The following is a 19,280-nucleotide window of genomic DNA, read 5'->3' as shown; positions in this document are numbered from 1 at the left end:
CACACAGCTAGGTTTTGTGTGTGTGTGTGTGTGTGTGTGTGTGTTAAGTGTCTGAGACTGGATCTGAACTCAGGTCCTCCTGACTCTGGGGCCAACACTCTAGCCACCTACCCGCCCCTTAAAACTTGTTTAGAGTCATTTTTTTTTTTAAATATATATTGGAGGTGGTTGGTGTGGGAGCTCAAGCAAATTCCTGTTTTTACTCCAATATCTTGGCTCCCTCCCCACAAAAATTCTCTTGAAATTCCATAGGCTCTTTACATTCTAGATATATTCATTTATGTATGTATGTATCTATTTATTTATTTAACTCTTTATTTATTTGTTCCTTCATTCATTTGCTTTTTGGAGGGCAATTGGGGATAAGTGGCTTGCCCAAGGTCACACAGCTAGTTTTTGTGTCAAGTGTCTGAGGCCAGATTTGTGCTCAGGTCCTTCTGACTCCAGGGCTAAGGCTCTATTCATTGTGCCACCTAGCCACCCCAGGTTTATTTTTTTTTTAAATAATGAAATATGAGTTTGAGTTTTACACCATACCAGTTCTTTGGCAGCTACAGTATAGGATCCGTGAGTCCATTTTAGTCTGGAACCCTTGATTTTGTTATACAAGAGGACCAACGATATCAGGAGGGAGATATCTTGACTTGCAGGTGAATTATATGTAAGTGAGACAGAGATGTACAGAGTCATCAGCCTCACTCTCTCCTCTAAGGTCATCTGAGTCCAGTGGCAAGACAGAGGACAGGATGACTGGAGATGACCCCAGATACAGTAGGAGACTTTAGCCTTTTTAATCGAACATCTTTCCCAGATCTCAGTTTGTCTGAGGCAACACCTTGGAAAAGATGTTAGCTTAAAAAGGCCAAGGTCTTCCACTACATCTGGGTTCATCTCCAGTCATCATGTCCTATGTCTTACCACTGTAGTAACATTAATGTAGTGATTATTACATATCAGGGAAAGAGGCAAACACTTTAAAACTGTTATCTCATTTGATTCTCACAAAAATGGTGGGGATAGGTGATATTATATATAATCCACATTTTACAAACTATGAAAATGAGGCAAACAGATTTAGTGACTTGCCACACCTAGCAAATATCTGAGGCTAAATCTGAACTCAGATCTTCTTGATTTCCTGGCAAGCACTGTATCCATTGCATCACCAAATGCAGATTAAAATATAATTGAGAATTAGTTAACTAAATAAAAATACAATAAATCATAGATAATATTACACTTTAAAATTTAATCAACATGCAGCCCCTTAAAATTCTCATGGGGCAGCTAGAGAGCCTAGAGTCAGGACTCTTCCTGAGTTTAAATAAATCCTCATACTTTTATTAGCTGTGTGACAATGGGCAAGTCATTTAATTTTGTTGCCTCAGTTTCCTCACTTTTAAAATGAGCTGGAGAAGGAAATGGCAAACCACTTCAGTCTCTTTGCCAAGATAACCCCAATTAGCATCAAAAAGCATCAGATATGACCAGAAAAAAATGACTAAAAAAACAATAGAAACCCTTTGTAGTGGCCCATTTCTATTTGTACTTAAAACCACTTGTGTAAAGGATGTCATCAAGAAATATATGATTACCAAAAAAATGGGTTTTTCTAGTGGTAAAAACAAAGAAGAACCAATAATTGTGGCTCATATGTGTTTCATCAACATCTTAATAGAAGTTGAAAGACAAAGTGAAGAAGGGCCTTAGTTAATTATGCATCCCTCTATAATGGCTTTATGGGAGGACATGGATAAGAATTGCACAATATGCAAAGACATTGATGGGTGGCAAACATAATTTAAGAGAATACTAATGATGAAAACATTCAATGTTCATTGGAGCATGTGAGTGACAGATTAGATGTTCAATAAATATCTTTTTAATTGAACTGACCTTTTAAAACCAAAAAGGTTTTGAATCATTTAATAGAGAAACAAATAGCCTCACCTCAGTTAGCCATTAGCCATATTATTATATTAAATTGCCATAAAGTAACCAGGGTAATAGTGGAAAAGGAAATGACAAAGCACTCCAGTATCCTTGCCAAGAAAACCCCAAGGACAATATGGTTCATAGGGTCACAAAGAGTGAGAGGCAACTAAATGAATAACAACCAAGGTAATAATACATGGACTTACAGGTGATTATATATGGAATATATTAATATCTATTCCATATATACATATTATATGTATATGTGTATGCATGTATGTGTATGTATATGTATCTGTATATGTGGACCTTACATATCACTGAGTACAAACTTCTTATTTGTTCAAGTGTGGGAAATGAGGCCTTGAATAAAAGAAGTAACTTTACCAGAGTCATAGAGAATTAATAGTTGAGCACAACTTTTCCTTAGGCACGTAGTCCACTAGTCTCTATCCAGTCCACGGGTGGGGAACCTGTGCCTTTGTAGCCTCATGTGGCCCTTTAAGTCCTCAACTGTGACCCTTTGAAAGGAGATTTGTTTCGTGGAGTTTAGATTCAGTCAAATGACCACACTTGAGGACCTAGAGAGCCAAATGCAGCCTAAAAGTCATAGTTCCCCACCTAACATCAGTAACATAACATTGAGTCTGTCAGATTATCTCAATGATTCAGCTATATACCTAAGCATGGACATTTTTTTTTCTCAAATTGGATACAAGTGGTATTTGAATCTAGGTTGCAGGATATGTTACCTAATATGCCTGGTAATTACAGAAAAGATAAATATAATAAATGGGAAATAAAAGCTTAATAATATGATTAGATGTCTATACTAATTGATAATAGTACATAGAGTGCTGGGTTTGGAGCTAGGAAGAAATTAGTTGGAATGTGGTCTTGTAGGTTGCAGCCTAAATAGTATGTTGTTATTTTTGAACTGCTAAAAGAGCAAGGAATAAATTGGAGAACTTCATTATGCTGAAGTCTTCTTATAGGAGATTATGACAAGAATTACAAGAGATAAGGTGTAGAGTGGTTATGAAAGAATATTCATAACATGTGTGCATTCCACCCCCAGGCTTATCACTTCCTAGAACTGCGGTTCCTCTAGGGTAGCTTAATGAGGTCATTAATCAATTTATTAAAGCATAGATTAAATTCTAACCATGAGCCTGGCACTGTCCTAGGTATTTGGAATTTAAATATAATGAATGAAACAATCTTTGGTTGCAAAGAACTTTCATTCTAATGGAGGAAATAATAACTCCACATAGAAATGTATACAGAATAAAAATAAAGATAAATACAAAGTAGCCACATGTGTCAATTTTGAAGGATACTAGTCATTTAGGGAATAAGAACAGTAACACTACTGAACCTCTTCATTTTTCAAATAAAAATCCTACCATGTAGAGAAGCTAACCCAAGTTCACATAGATAGTAAGTGGCAAAGATAGAATTTGTAGCTAGGTATTCAGACTATGAATTTAGAGCTTTTACTAATAGATCACAAGTAATTGCACTCCATCTTTCTGCTGTAAATCAATTGGTCTCAATCTAAATTTACTATGAGACTAAATAAAATTAATAAGAAAAATAAATTTATTATACTCTCCTTCCCCAAACAAACTTGAATTTCCCAGTTGAGTTCATTCAGATAATTTACACATGGAAGAAATCATCCTAATTTCACAAAGTTCAGCATTTCTATATCTCTTAACATTACCTCGCTTCCATTGTGATACCTCTTGTCAGTATGCAGATGAAGGTATAATTGAAAAGATTCAGAATTCCTTTGAAAGATAAATCATGAATAAATAGGATGAAGGGAAATAATTGGAAAACATCTAAGGAAACAAAAGGCATTTTGTCATTTAAATCTGATTTTTTAAATTAGTCTTTAAATTCTCATGGCAGAGATAATTTTATCAACAGAAAAAGTTTTTATTATAGTGTGGCAAAATTTAAGCTAATCGCATCCCCTTATCTTGATGTGTCCTAAATATAACACCGTGGGATTACCTGAGAAAGGTTGAAAGACTATGTTATCACATAGTCTTTATCTATAAAATTATTATATAGATATTTATATATCTATATCTATATAATATATATTATATATATAATATATCTATATAGTTATTTATGTTATCACATAGTCTTATCACACTATGTTATCACACATCCTAAATCAGAGATAGGTTGTTTTTATAGTATATTGTGCTATATTAAATTATCTAGCTCATTTATTATTTGATCTGCAAAATTAATTAATAACTGACTGTAGATAGAAGATACATACATATACACACAGAAACTGGAAATGATACATCTTTACATAATTGTATTTTCAAAAAAAATTTATCACAGATTTTCTTTACCAAAAAGAAATGCAGTATTTAATGTCAAAGATATTCTGTGCAGTAAATTTGTGGCTGGAATGTGGGTCAGAAGACCTCACCCCTAGACCAACCTCTGCTACTCACTAATAACATAACTAGGATAAAGTAATTTAACAAAGTTAAACTCCATTTAACATCTAAAAAATGAAGTAGTTGGACTACATGATCTGTGAGGTTATATCTGGTCTGAAATTGCATTACCCTATTAAATAATTTGACATCACATTTAGAAAGACCAGAATGCAAGAATACCTCAAAAGACCAAACTGTGTCACTCTATATTATGTATGTGTGTGTGTGTATAATACCCATAAAGCAAAGAAAATAGAGATAAGGTGAAAATTACATTTCAAAGTAAAATTATACTTATAAATTTATAGATATAGAATCTATATCTATCTATCTCTTTGTATTAGTTAATATGGTTGGTCCTTTAAATATAAAAATTTAACCTCAGTAAATTTTCATTAAATTCCTGCTTTTTACTAACCACTACCACAGGTATTTGTGACATAAAGACAGACAAACCACACATTTCCTGCTCTCAAGGAACTTATTTTCTCTGAGAAGAAATGCCATTTCTATAGACAAATAATTGCAAAAAGACATAGTAAATACAAAATAATTTATGGTTTAGTGGGGGATAGCATTAGTAAATTCAAGGGAGGGAATTGACCCAGTAGGAAGTGGCAATTGAGTATTTCCTTGAATGAAGCTAATAATTCTTTATGGTAGAAATGAGAAAAGACTGTATTTTAATTATAAAGGACATTAATGGGAGATGTCCTAGCACAAGATGCACAAGGTCATGCACCTGGTATAGCAACAAAGTATATTGGTCTGGACCATAGAGGGAATGAAGGAAAGAAAGGGCAGTAAACCCAGAGAGGTTGGTTAGAAACAGATTGTGAAAGAGTTTGTATTTTTTTCTACAGACAAGGAGGAGCCTCTGGAAGTTTTTAACTGGGGATATGACATGGTCAGACCTGTACTTTAAGAATATCAATCTGGCAGTTGTGTGGAGGATGGATTGGAGAAAGAAGTATCTAGAGCTAGTGAGATCATTTAGGACGTTTTCCAGTAGCCTAGTGGCCTGTTCTCAGATGCCCTCCTTGTCCTCTGTTGTATTTACTCATGTTTTGCTCTAAGATATTTTTTTCTCTTTAGATTTCCATGACTTTGATCATTCTCCATTCTCTCCCTGTCTCCAGTACCTCTCTGTATCAGCTTCCTTTGATAACTTATGATTCATATTTCTCCCCCTAACTGTAGGTATACCCCTAGGAATCTTTCTCGGGCCTCCTCTTCTTTCTATACTTTCAGGGATCTTTTCTGCTCCCACTGGTTCATTGATCATTTCCATAAAGATGAGTTCCAGAATTATATATCCAAACATCATCTCTTTTCTGGGATTCAGTGCCCAAGCCACAATTGCTTATTGGACATTTCCACATAGATGTCTTATAGACATCTCTATGCCCAGAATTACATACATCAAGCCTAGTTTGTTTGTTTCTTTCCCCCTCCACCCCAAATCCAGTGCCCCATTACCAACTGCCTATTGGACATTTTGAAGTAGTTGTCATATTGTAATGTAATGTCAAGCAAAGGCAAGTTCCCAAGGTTCAGAATACCAGCATAGGTGCTCTCCATTTTGTTCAGTGACAAATTAAGAACAGAGAAGTCAAAATATGACATCATTCAAAATACAGCATTTACTAAGTGTGATTAAATAATCTCCAAGTACTACTCCACCCCAGGACCTTACATTCATTCAATCAATTACAAAGTCCCTGTTCTAAATACTACTGCACCCCTAGGCTGTACCTTCATTTAGTCCATCACAAAGCCCCTATTCTCAAATGGAGATTAGTTTCCAATCATATGTAAAGTACATTCATTTGTTCAATCACAGAACACAAAGAGGTCAAAATTTCCCCACCCCTGGATCACAACTGAATCTACCCCAGAGTTACAACAAGTTTAAGCACAGCACTTAATATCCAAATGGAGGTCTTTTCTTCATCTTGACACTTGAGGCAAGTTCTCAGCAATCTTTGTTCCTGGGGAGACAAAGCTTAGTAGGCCACAAGATACATTACCAGTCTCTTCATTAATTCATCCTCTGTCTGCAGAACAGTCCTAGGACCCCTGTTAAACAGGGGATTTAACATTAGCAAAAAATGTTAAAAAATTTTTTTAACATTAGCAAAGGAAAAAAATATTTTACATAAAAAACATTAGCAAAACCCTCTCCCAGGATTTCTGTAAACATACAACAAGAAAATCCTTCTTCAGGGCTTCTGAACCAACAGAAAGGTTCCCAGACCCCTGCAACAACAGCACTGTCCTTCACCAGTGGACAGTATTCACTCTCTGTCTGCAGGACAGTCTCAGTAGCTCTTACCAACAGCCAGGTTCCAGGACTTCTTCAACAACAGCACTGTCCTTCACCAGTGGACAGTATTCACTCTGTCTGCAGGACAGTCTCCAGACCCCTGCAACAACAGCACTGTCCTTCACCAGTGGACAGTATTCACTCTCTGTCTGCAGGACAGTCTCAGGAGCTCTTAACCAACAGCCAGGTTCCAGGACTTCTTCAACAACAGCACTGTCTTTCACCAGTGGACAAATCTGGAAAAACAACATCAAAACAGACAGACAAAGTACCAGCAAAACAGCCATGTCTCCTCAGTCCTTGGCAGCTCTGGGGGCAGGTCTCAAAAGTCCAGGGCAATTCAAAGTGGCCCTCAGCAATCCTGTCTCTCTCTGCCTCCACGAGGTGCTGCTTCCAAAAAGTTCTTCTACTTCTCTCTTGTGTCTCTCCAAATCTAAGTCACCAGCTCCTTCCAGTTCAGGACTCTCTTTTCAGTCAACAAGTCCATCCCACAGGTGGGATTAACAAGCTCTGGGTTTTAACACAATCAATTTGAAAACCAAGCCAATACAGGGGGATCTTTATATTCCATTACTATCACACATATAGGTATATTGCACACACATAACACACACATATGTATACACCCAAATATACATATATGTATATTGCATATATATGTGTACATATATAGATATATAAAAAGAACATTGATTATAGTTCTACCCCAAACTCCTTGAACTTCCCTATTTTAATTGATAGAACCAACATCCTTCCAGTCACACAGCGTTGCAATCTTAGATTAATTTTTGATCTCACACTCCACCCAGTTCAGGCTCTCATCATCTCTCAACTAGACTATAGCAATAGCATCCTAATTGGTGTTCCCACCTCAGTTTCCTCCTCTTTCCAATGTACCTTACAAATGTCAAATACAGCACCAATCTGAAGTGACACTCCACAACTCAGTAAAATATCCTATAGGGACACAAATTCCTTCTGTTAGAATGTTAAATCTTTTATAATCTGACTCCAACTTAGTTTTCTAGCCATTTTATACATTTTTCCCTTTAAATACTCTTTGGCACAGCCAAACAGGTCTTATTGCTATTCCTTACATATTTCTTTTCCCATTTCCACTGCTTTACCCAAATTATTTCACTTGCCTACAGTGTATTTTTTCTTCATCTCCACCTCTTGGAATACCTAGGTTTCTTCATAGCTCAGATCAAATGCAGCCGCTTTTGTGAGGGCTTTCCTCATCCTCTTTTTCTGCCAGTATCCCTCCAGACTATAGTCTCACTCAGAGAATATTTTTCATTGTTGTCCCTGTATCTCTGATGCATAGAACACTGTCTGGCACAATGCAAGTATGATTGCTCACTCTATTGATTGGTATAGGTGAGGAGAGATGAGGGCCTAGACTTAGGTGATGACCACATGTATGAAGAAAAGTGAATAGAGAGGAGAGATATTATGGAAGAAAAATCAACAAGATTTGGCAATGGATTTGGATATGGGGTGAGGGAAAAGAAAGAGTTGAAGGTAATCCCGAGGTGATGAATTTCAGTGACGAAAAAGCGGTTGGTGCCCTCAAAAAATATAGAGAAGTTAAGAAAAGTGTTTGTGGGAAAATGTAATGAATACTGATTGGGAAATAATGATTTTGAGATGCCTACTGAATATATAGTTGAAGATGGCCAATAGGCAATTACTGATGTGGGAGTGGAGAATGGTATTATAGGAAGTCAGAGTCCAAGGCATTGAGACCTAAGAAGTGAGAGAAATTAGAAAAACAGAGTACCATATAATCAGATTTTTTTTTCTACTAAAGAAATATGACTATGAAATAGAGGAGAAAGGCAAAGAGAATAGCATGGGGCATCAGTAGATTAAGATAAGTATTTTTGGTTTTGTTTTTAAGATTAGGGGAGATCTAGGCATGAAGTTTTTTTTGTTTGTTTTTGCTTTTTTTGGAGAGGGGGAAGGTAGGGCAATTGGGGTTAAGTGACGTGCCCAAGGTCACCCGAGTAGTTGTGTGTGTGTGTGTGTGTGTGTGTGTGTGTGTGTATGTTAAGTGCCTGAGGATGGATTTGAACTTGGGTCCTCTTGACTCCAGGGCCTGTGCTCTATTCACTGCACCACCTAACCGCCCCTAGGCATGTTTTTTCAAAGAAGCAACCTGGGGCGGCTATGTGGTATAGTGAATAGAGCACCAGCCTTTGAGTCAGGAGGATCTGAGTTCAAATATGGACTCAGACACTAAACACAAAACTAGCCATGTGACCTTGGGCAAGTCACTTAACCCCAAATGCCCCTCCAAAAAAAAAAAGCAAAGAAGCAATCGGTGAAAAGAAGGTGACTGAACATTAGGGAGAGTGGGGATGATCATATCCAAGAAGCAAACACCAGAGGGAAACAGAAAGAGTGGAGTAGGTATAGAATATGGGGAGAAATAGAGGTACTGACTTTAGCAAGTAGGTCAGCTTCTTATTCTAAGACTAGGGCAAAAATAGAGGTGGGGATGCGTGCATGATGCTGTTGAAATAATTTGAAATGTGAAACTGGGTAGAAAAGAGAGATTGTGACATTATTTCAAAGGAGATAATATTTGTAAAGTGCTTAATACAGTAACTGGCATGTGTGTGTATATTTTTTTTATCAGTGAAACATGAATTAACCCTCTGTTGAGAAAAAGGAATAAGGGTAGTATAGGTGGCTTGAAGAGAGAAGAAAAAAAATTGAAATCTAGGAATGGTAGGAAGAGTGGAATACAGCAGACAAGGACATACATTTTTGTAAAGAAAATCAGCATAGTTGTATGATTTTTTCCCATTAGCATTCAGCAGTAAGTAAGAGGAGAAAAAGAATCAGGAGAATTTGAGAGTTGAAGTTTGGAAGGGGATGAGCAGTGATTGAACAAGAGGCCAAAGGACTCAAAGACATGAGACTGTAAGCCGAGCTGGTCAAATATCGGAACAAGATTTAGAAAGTTGGGGTAGGTGGTTAGATGGTGGAATTGAGGACAGACAAAAAGATTCAGAAGGGTTAAGCATAGGAAGAGATGGAAAGATCTATTTTGATAAAAAATACTAATTATAAATTAATATTAGCTACAAAAATAAGCAATTTAGATTGGAAATGTTTATAATTTTCATGAAATCTCTATATATTTGTTCAATTCATTCAGAAGTGAATAACATTATCCTTCAGAGTCAGCAATAGTGAATTCTATTTCCAATACCCTTGAAACATTATTTAAAGTATTTTGGAAATAAGGAGTGCTGCCCAATTTAAACAATAATATAGGATAAATGCTCATGGTCTGCTAATGAGTGCTTTTCAGTCATCATTTGTGGGACTAAGTTGATGAGATGCACCTGATTTTGAATGTAAAATATTGATTAATTTTAGTTCCCTGATGAAAACTAATCATTATGTAATTGATTCATCTTCTTGGCCCTCAAGTGGAGGACTTACTCTTCAGACTTTGATGCACAAAAGCTAAATGAAAGCAATAGGTAGCTAATCTTATGCTAGGGTTTTATGAATCTAGAGTTTATTTTCCCAGGAACATTATCCACATAGCATCTACAACTACTTGCAATGAAAAACAGTAGAAATGTTGTGATAAGTTGGGAAATGTTAAATTAGGAAAATACTTCTGCTATTTGTCCTGTGACTGGAGGCATAATTAAACTACCAAGCAGAGCAACATTTCTTCAGAATTTTCAAAAAGAAGGCAAGTTCTACCTTACCCTATAAGGAAGTAAAAATGGATAGGGATGATAGAAGGAGGAGGAGGAGGGACTGATAAAATGGAATGTATATTGACAAAGGCAGTGATCAGGAGTAAAATACTTATGAGGAGGGAAAGAGTCATATCATAATGAGTGGAATGAACTCACCCATAAAATGGAAATAGACAGCAGAATGGTTAAAAACCAAAATCTTCCAATATGTTGCTTACAAGAAACACATATGAAGTAAAGAGAAAGACACAATGTAAAGATAAGGGCTAGAGCAGAAACTATTATGCTTCAGCTGAAGTAAAGAAAGGACGGGTAGCAACCATGATCTTAGATAAAGCAAAAGCAAGAATAGGTATAAATAAAAGAGATAAAAAAGAAACTAGATCTTGCTGAAAGTTATCATAGACAATGAAGTCATATCAATACTAAAGAAATGTACCAAATGGTAAGACATATACTTTTTTAAATAAGTTTAATGAGTTACAGGAGGAAATAATTAAAAAAACTATACTAGTGGGGAACCTCCACTTTCCCCTATTAGAACTAGATAAATCTAACAAAAAAACAAGAAGAATTTAACGAGGTCAATAAAATTCTGGGGAAAAAATAGAGATGAGAGATCTCTGAAGAGAATTGAATGAGAATAGTAAAGAATATACATTTTTATCAGTAGTATATTGCACCTATGCAAAAATTGACCATGTATTGTTATGTAAAAACCTCACAGCCAAATGTAGAAAGACAGAAATAGTAAATACACCCCTTTTCAGATTATAATGCAGTAAAAAAATACATTCAATAATGGACAATAGAAATGGAGATTAAAAATTAATTGGAAAATAAATATTCTAATTGTAAAACACAAGTGGATCAAAGAACAAATCATAGGAACAAACAATAATTTCATTAAAGAAAATGACAATGAGACAACATACCAAAATTTATAGGATTCAACAAAGTGGTACTTAAGGGACAATTTATATCTCTCATTGCTTATATCAATAAAATAGAGAAAAGGCAGATCAGTGAATTAGGCATGCACCTAAAAAAACTAGAAAAAGCACAAATTTACAATCCCCAATTAAGCAGCAAGTTGGAAATCTTGAAAATCAAAGGAGAAGTTAATAAAATTAACAATAAGAAAAGAGTGAATTAATAAATAAAACTATAAGCAGGTTTTATGGAAAAAACCTTAAAATTGATAAACAATTGATTAACTTGATTAAAAAGAAAGAAGAAAATATTATGACCAGGTGGTCATAGAAATGTTAACAATAGTAATGAAAGAAAAAGTAATTAAATGAATTAGAATATCAGTGAGGAAGCAAAACTCTCTCTCTTCACAAATGATATGATGTTTTACTTAGAAAACCCTAAAGAATCAACTGGAAAACTACTTGAAATTATCAACAACTTTAGCAAAGTTGCAAGATACAAAATATGCTCACATAAACCATGAGCATTTGTACATATTACTAACAAATTACAGCAGCAAGAGATAGGAAGAGAAATTTCAATTAAAATAGCAGTAGACAATATAAAATACTTGGGAGTCTACCTGCCAAAGCAAACACTGGAACCATATGAACAGGAGTATAAACATTTTTTACACAAATAAATTCAGATATAAACAATTGGAAAAAACATTAATTGCTCATGGGTAACCCAAGCCAATACAACAAAAATGACAATTCTACCGAAATCAATCTATTTGTACAGTGCCATAATAATCAAACTATCAAAAATTATTTCATAGAGCTAAAATATAATAAAATTCATTTGGAAGAACAAAACTCAAGGATATCAAGGGAATCAACAAAAAAAATGCCCAAACAAGTAGTCTACCCTTATAGATCCCATACTGTATTTGTATTAGAAATCAGTAATTAATAATCTGGTACTAGCTAAGTGATAGTGGTGGATAAGTAGAGTAGAATAGGCACAAATTATAGTAAATGAACATAGTAATCTAGTATATGATAAACTCAAAGATTCAACTTTTAGAGGAAAAATTCATTATTTCACAAAAACTTCTGGGAAACCTGGAACACAGTACTGCAGAAATTAGGTATAGAACAGCATCTCACACCCTGTACTAAGATAAGGTCAAAATGGGTAGATGATTTACACATAAAGGGTGATACCATGAGCAAGTAAAGAAAGCATGGAAAAGTTTATGTAAGATTTATGAACAAGGGTAGAATTTAGCATCAGAGAAGATATAGAGAGCATTACAAAATGTAAAGTAAATAATTTTGATTATATAAAATCAATAAATTTTTGCACAAACTGCCAATGTGACCAAAATTATAAGGAAAGCAGAAAACTGGGGAAATTATTTTCATCTCTGATAAAGTTTTTGTTTTTAACATATATAGAAAACTGAGTCAAATTTTTAAAAATACAAATAAATCCCCAGTTGATAAATTATCAAATGATATGAACAGCTTTCAAACAAAGAAATAAAACATATCTATAGTCATATAAAAATGCTATAAATCACTGTTAGAGAAATGCATATTAAACAGCACTGAGGTACCACCTCATACCTTTGTGGTTAATATTATAAAACAGAAAAAAATTTGAATGTTACAGGGGATGTGAGAGAGCTGGGATACTAAGGTACTTTTGATGGACTTATGAAATGATCCAAAAATTCTGGAGAATAATTTGAAACTATGCCCAAAGGGTGATTAAACCATGTATACCCTTTGTATAACCAGAAATACCAATACTAGGCCTATATTCCAAAGACTCCCCCAAAAAAGGGAAAAGGAATTATTTGTACAAAAATATTTATAGAAGCTCTTCTTGTGGTGGCTAAGAACTGGAAATCAGTGGGCAGAGACGATATGGCAGAGTAAAAGCACAAACTTGGTGTGAGTTCCCACACCAATCACTTCCAATGCATGTAAAAAAAATTACTCTAAACAAATTTTAGAGCTACAGAACCCGCAAAGTGACAGGGAGAAAATCTCCTGCTGAAGGCAGCCTGGCAGGCCAACAGGAAGGGTCTATCCCACCAGGTTGAGAGCCAATCGCAGTCCCATGTGAGCCCTGCAATTCTAGCCCCAGGACAGCCCCGACCAGCGTTGGCCAGAGAAGACTTCAGGAGAGTGAATCACCAGCAGTTGTAGTGGTTTCCAGACTTCTCAACCCATAAATGCCAAAGATAAAGTAAAAGGTCAGTGGGGAGCTCTGTTGGAACAGGGGGACAGGAGAGTGTGGTCTGGCCCCTACCCCTGAGGCACTGCGGTAGCTGTAGCTGCTGCTGTATAGCTGCCTCCAGAGCTCCTGGCCTACAGATAATAAGGGGACCAAGTGACCATTCAGAGGGTAATTGCTCTTGCTTTAACCTGCTTGGATCTGGATCATGGTTTTGGGTGGTGGTCCTGGGGTGTGGCCAGTGTGGCAGAGCTGGCCAGGGCTATAGAGAGGGCATCCAACTAATAGCTCTGGCAGTTGTGAAAACCCTAGTGATTTGGGACAAAGCTCTCTCCATTTTGGAAGCAGAGTTCTACTGTGGAAAAGAGCTCAAAAGTAAAGTAATTGACTGGCAAGATGAGCAAGCAGAGGAAATGTAATCAGATCATAGACTACTTTTTTGGAGACAAAAAGGATCAAAGCATGGAATGAGAAGAAGACAACGAAGTCAGAATTCCCGCGTCAAAAGCATCCAAGAAAAATATGAACTGGTTACAGGCCATGGAGGAGTACAAGAAGGATTTTGAAAATCAAGAAAGAGAAGTGGAGGAAAAATTGAGAAATGAGAATAAAATAAGAAAATCATGAAAAGTGAGTCAACAAGCTGCTAAAGGAGACTCAAATAAATACTGAAGAAAAGAACACCTTAAAAAATGGATTAACTGAAATTACAAAAGAGGCCCAAAATGCCAATGAGAAGAATGCCTTAAGCTGAATTTGCCAGATGGAAAAGGAATTTCAAAAACTCACTTAAGAGAATAATTCCTTCAAAATTAGAATAGAGCAAATGGAAGCTAATGACTTTATGAGAAATCAAGATACTAAAGAACATATCCAAACAAATGAAAAAAATGGAAGGCAATGTGAAATATCTCATTGTAAAAACCTCTGTCCTAGAAAAGAGATCCAGGAGAGATAATTTTAAAATTATTGGACTACCTGAAAGCCATGCTCAAAAAAGGAGCAAGACACCATCTTTCAAGAAATTATCAAGGAAAATAGCCCTGATATTTTAGAACCAGAGGGCAAAATAGAAATTGAAAGAATTCACTGATTGCCTCTTGAAAAAGATCCCCAAAAGAAAACTAGGAATATCAGAGCCAAATTCCAGAGTTCCCAGGTCAAGGAGAAAATACTTCAAGCAGTGAGGAAGAAACAATGTGAGTATTGTGGAAATACAATCAGGATAACACAAGACCTAGCATCTTCTACATTAAGGGATCAAGGGGGGACGGCTAGGTGGTGTAGTGAATAGAGCAATGGCCCTGGAGTCAGGAGGACCTGTTTTCAAACAGAACATTTAACAAAAGTTAACTTAACAACACAACAGACACAACAAAAAAACTAGCCGTGTGACCTTGGGCAAGTCACTTAACCCCAATTGTCCTCCCAAAAAAAAGGGATCAAGGTCTTGGAATATGATATTCCTGGAGGTCAAAGTATCTAAAACCAAAAGATCTAAAACCAACAATCACCTACCCATAAAAACTGAGTATAATGCTTCAGGGGAAAATATGATCATTCAATGAAAGAGAGGATTTTCAAACATTCTTGATGAAAAAATCAGAGTTGAACAGAAAATTTGACTTTCAAATACAAGAAGCAAGAGAAGCATGAGAAGGTAAAGAGGAAAAAGTATCATAAGGAATTTATTCAGAATGAACTATTTACATTCCCATATGGAAAAATGATCATTGTAACTCATAAGACTTTTCTCAGTATTAGGATAGTTGAAGGGAATATATACATGCATATATATGTATACATACATATGTGTATGTATAGGATTGTGTATGTGTGTATGTGTGTGTACATTTGTATGTATATGTATACATAGAGGGCACAGGAAGAGTTGCATATGGAGGGATGATATTTAAAAAATAAAATTAAGATGTGAGAGATGAATTTATTGGGAGCAGAAAGGGAGAGATAAATTAGGGTAAATTATCTCATATAAAGGAGGCAAGAGGCCACTGTTACAATGGAGGAAAAGAGCAAGAAAGTGAAATGGAATGAGACAATCTTACTTTCATTGAATTAGGGTTAAGGAGGGAATAAAATACACACTTATTTGGGTGTCTTACCCTACAGGAAAATAGGGGGAAAGGGGATAAGGGGGGGGTGATAGAAGGGAGGGCAGACTGGAGAAGAGAGTACTTAGAAGCAAACACTTTAGAAAAGGGACAGGGTCAAAGGAGAAAATATAATAAGGGGGGGAGGCATAGGATGGAGGGAAATATAGTTAATCGTTCACAATATAACTACTATAGAAATGTTTTGTGTAATTACACATGTACAATATATATTGAATTGCTTATCTTCCCAGTGGGGGTGGGTGAGGAGGGAAGAAGGGAAAAAATCTGGAACTCAAAGTTTTAAAAACAAATGTTTAAAAAAAAGAATGGTAAGTGAAAAGGATACCCATCAATTAGGGAATGGCTTAAACTGTGGTCTATGATTGTAGTGAAATATTATTGTGCTATAAGAAATGACAAACAGGATAATTTCTGAAAAACCTGGAATGACTTACATGAACTGATGCATAGTGAAGTGAACAGAAATAGGAGAGCATTGTGCACAGTGACAGTGATATTGTTTGATGAGGAACTTTGAATGATTTAAGTATTTTTTAGCAATACAATGATCCAAGACAATCCCAAAGGAATAATGATCAAGCATACTATCCACCTCCAGAGAAACAAGTGATATTGATTCAATACATATTGAAGCAGGTTATTTTTCACTTTGTTTTATTTTTTTTATTTGACTCTTCTTGTACAAAGATACTAACATGGAAACGTCTTACCATCTTAGGAAGAAGGAGGGGAAGAAAGGAGGAAGGAATAGAAATTGGAACTCAAAACTTTAAGAATGTTAAAAATAGGGGAAAATATCACATGTTAATTTTATCTCAATTTCCACAGTATTAATTAATTCTTTTCCTACATATTTCTAGTCTTTTTTTGGCATGCATCATTTATTTAGTGTATTTTATTTATGGTAGATGCAAAGCAGTAATAGATCTTGATAAAGTCATCTAACTTGTATCATAAAATAATTTCTACTGCTAGGTGTTTTTGGTATCTGAGATTTAAATGTAATTTGAAAAAAAAAATATCCCAAATTGCCCAAATGCCTAAAGCTAATTTTAATGACTGGCATCATATGCATGGTGGTAAGGTATGTCTTATAACCAAGGAAACAAAAATTGATACTTTCAGGAAGATTCTTTGCTTTTCATAGCAACCTTTAAACTATATACAAATAAGTTGTTGCATCAAGTGCCTATAGAATCAGAAGGTATTTTTTTAAAAATATGATTTTAAAAAATAAAATATGAACTCCAGTGGCAGCAATAACAGAGAAAGAGCACAGAGGCAGCCACCGTGTGAGGAAGGCAGGACTGCAAAGGACTGAGGGGCCACCGCTACCATGAGTCTCTTAACCAAGTCCAAGACCGAGATGATCTCTGACGAGCTGCAGGAAGCATGAAGAAGAGAAATTCAACACTGGGCCTCTGTCAGTGCTCATCCAGTTGCTGAAGAACAACACCCAGGCTCTCATCAACTGTCACAACAAGAAACTTCTGCGTCAACTGAAGGCCTTTGACAGGCTCTGCAACATGGTCTTGGAGAACGTGAAAGAAATGTGGACTGAGGTAATCAAAAGTGGCAAATGCAAGAAAAAGTCGAAACCAGTGAACAATGATCGTTTCATTTCCAAGATGTTCCTGAGGGGAGATTCAGTCATCATGGTCCTCAGGAACCCAGCCAGAGCTCCCCTTCCCACCATAACTTTCTGCTCAACCCAGTAAGGCTAAGGGGTATGCTAGCTTTACCTTTTGTGAATAAAACCTTCCTTTTTTAAAATATTCCTATGCACATATAAAAAATGAAAACAATTATTTTAGGACATGGTTTGGAATAGTTATTTGATCCAACTGATCTGCTATTTATGACTGATTGGTTTCATTTTTAAAAGAGTGACAACATTTTTTTATAGGTTATCTATTTTTCTGGTATACTACAATGTTTAAAAACAAATCAAAATACATTTATTAAACCTTTATGAAGTTCCAGGAAATTTGCTAATTGCTCAGAATTAAAATAACAGAAACACAACCCTTGTCATAAAGGAAATTACAACCTAATGGGGGAACACATAAAAAGGAGCTAATAAGTAACATAGGTGGATGGGGGAAATAGGTGAGATGCTTGTATAGAAAATTGTGTAGAAATGAGGCAACAGGATATTCTGGAGAGGAATGAAGACATAGTAAGTTTGAGCCTTCTTAAAATAAAGATTCCAGCAAGGAGTCAACCCAGCGAGACTACAGGGATGGTGTCTAATTCCAATGTGAGAAGTAGAGACAGCAGATGAAGTTGTAAAGGGACTTCTGTTATTTAGAAGTCTCTGTGGCATGGTAAAAATGTTCTATGGGGATGAATTAGCAATGTAGCTTAGAAGAAAATTAGAGATTTCTGATAGGATTATATAAATTTTGATGGCATCTTCTGTTTAAAGGCATTTTCTACATGTGAAGGCAAAAACCACTATGGCTCAGGGGCTTTGGGTCTCACAAAAATTCATTCATCATCCCACTGTCTTAGTTACAGATTTCATTGTGCCTTTCTGTTGTTCAATGATTATTATTCACTCTTCATTGTCTGCTGAGGAAAATTAAAATTACCTTGTATGCTAGAAGGTCTATCTCTCCAAACAGTTCCTACGTTGACTTGCTATAGTACCTGGAATTCCCACACTTAAAGCTATTCCCCTGAATTCTTCCTAGCTCTCAGGACCCTTCCAACAATTTTTCATACTCTGATGCTTTCAAAAGTGCACCTGCCAAAATGAATCTTTATTTGCCTTTATGCCTTTCCTCATGTGATGATTAAAAAGGTTCAAGAGATATAGTTTCTGGGTAATTTAATTATTTTGTGAATAAGGCCAGCATACCAAAGACTATCATAGTGGAAGGCTCACAGTTTATATACCTTTCAAAGAGTAGGTGTTCAATGAGGGGCTGAGAGTGACATCATGTCACCCTTGGACAGAAAGGCTCATCTCTACATCCAGATCGCCTTCCAGCCTTGAGCAAGCAATTCAAAGCCTGAGAAGAACCCATGACTACTCTATGTGCATGGGTGCTGAACAAGAAAGTTAGTTCAATCTCTATATCAGCAATGTCCTTCAAGAGACTGAACATTTTAAAATTAGAACTTGGGAAAATGCCTCTGGATATCCCCAAGTTATTGGTAATTAATAATCACTGTTCTCACCCATAATGTTTCTTGTTGCTAACTGAAAATTAATCCATAATAACATATTTCTTTTCTCTTTTATAACATATATATTTTATCATTTTGTTTCACTGCTTGAGAGAATCTGAGATAATAATAATAAGGCAAGTTTACTTACAATTTTAAGGTTTACAAAACAATTTAATCATATTGATCCTTTAAAGGGTTTTAAATATTGTGTTGAGAGAAATAGAGGAAATAGTCCGTGTAACAAGGTCCTGTAGATGATAAGAATGGAAAGGATAAAAGTGTAAGGGTTAGTCATGTCGAAGAAAAGGGCCACTTCATCTCCTAGCCTTTCAGAGAA

General features: G+C 35.7%; 1 protein-coding gene and 1 pseudogene across 1 annotated transcript in view; both read left to right on the top strand.

The window, feature by feature from the left end:
- MYO16 (myosin XVI) overlaps window positions 1-19,280 on the top strand; it is an 871,975-nt gene that overhangs the window by 286,429 nt on the left and 566,266 nt on the right. The window lies entirely within an intron of this gene.
- LOC138165606 (small nuclear ribonucleoprotein Sm D2 pseudogene) lies at window positions 17,103-17,484 on the top strand (annotated as a pseudogene).

Source organism: Petaurus breviceps, unplaced genomic scaffold (assembly GCF_028583685.1).
Source record: "Petaurus breviceps papuanus isolate PSGF00001 unplaced genomic scaffold, PetGlider_PUasm1.0 214, whole genome shotgun sequence".
Classification (NCBI taxonomy): Eukaryota; Metazoa; Chordata; class Mammalia; order Diprotodontia; family Petauridae; genus Petaurus; species Petaurus breviceps.
This window is presented reverse-complemented; position numbering and strand designations above follow the sequence as displayed.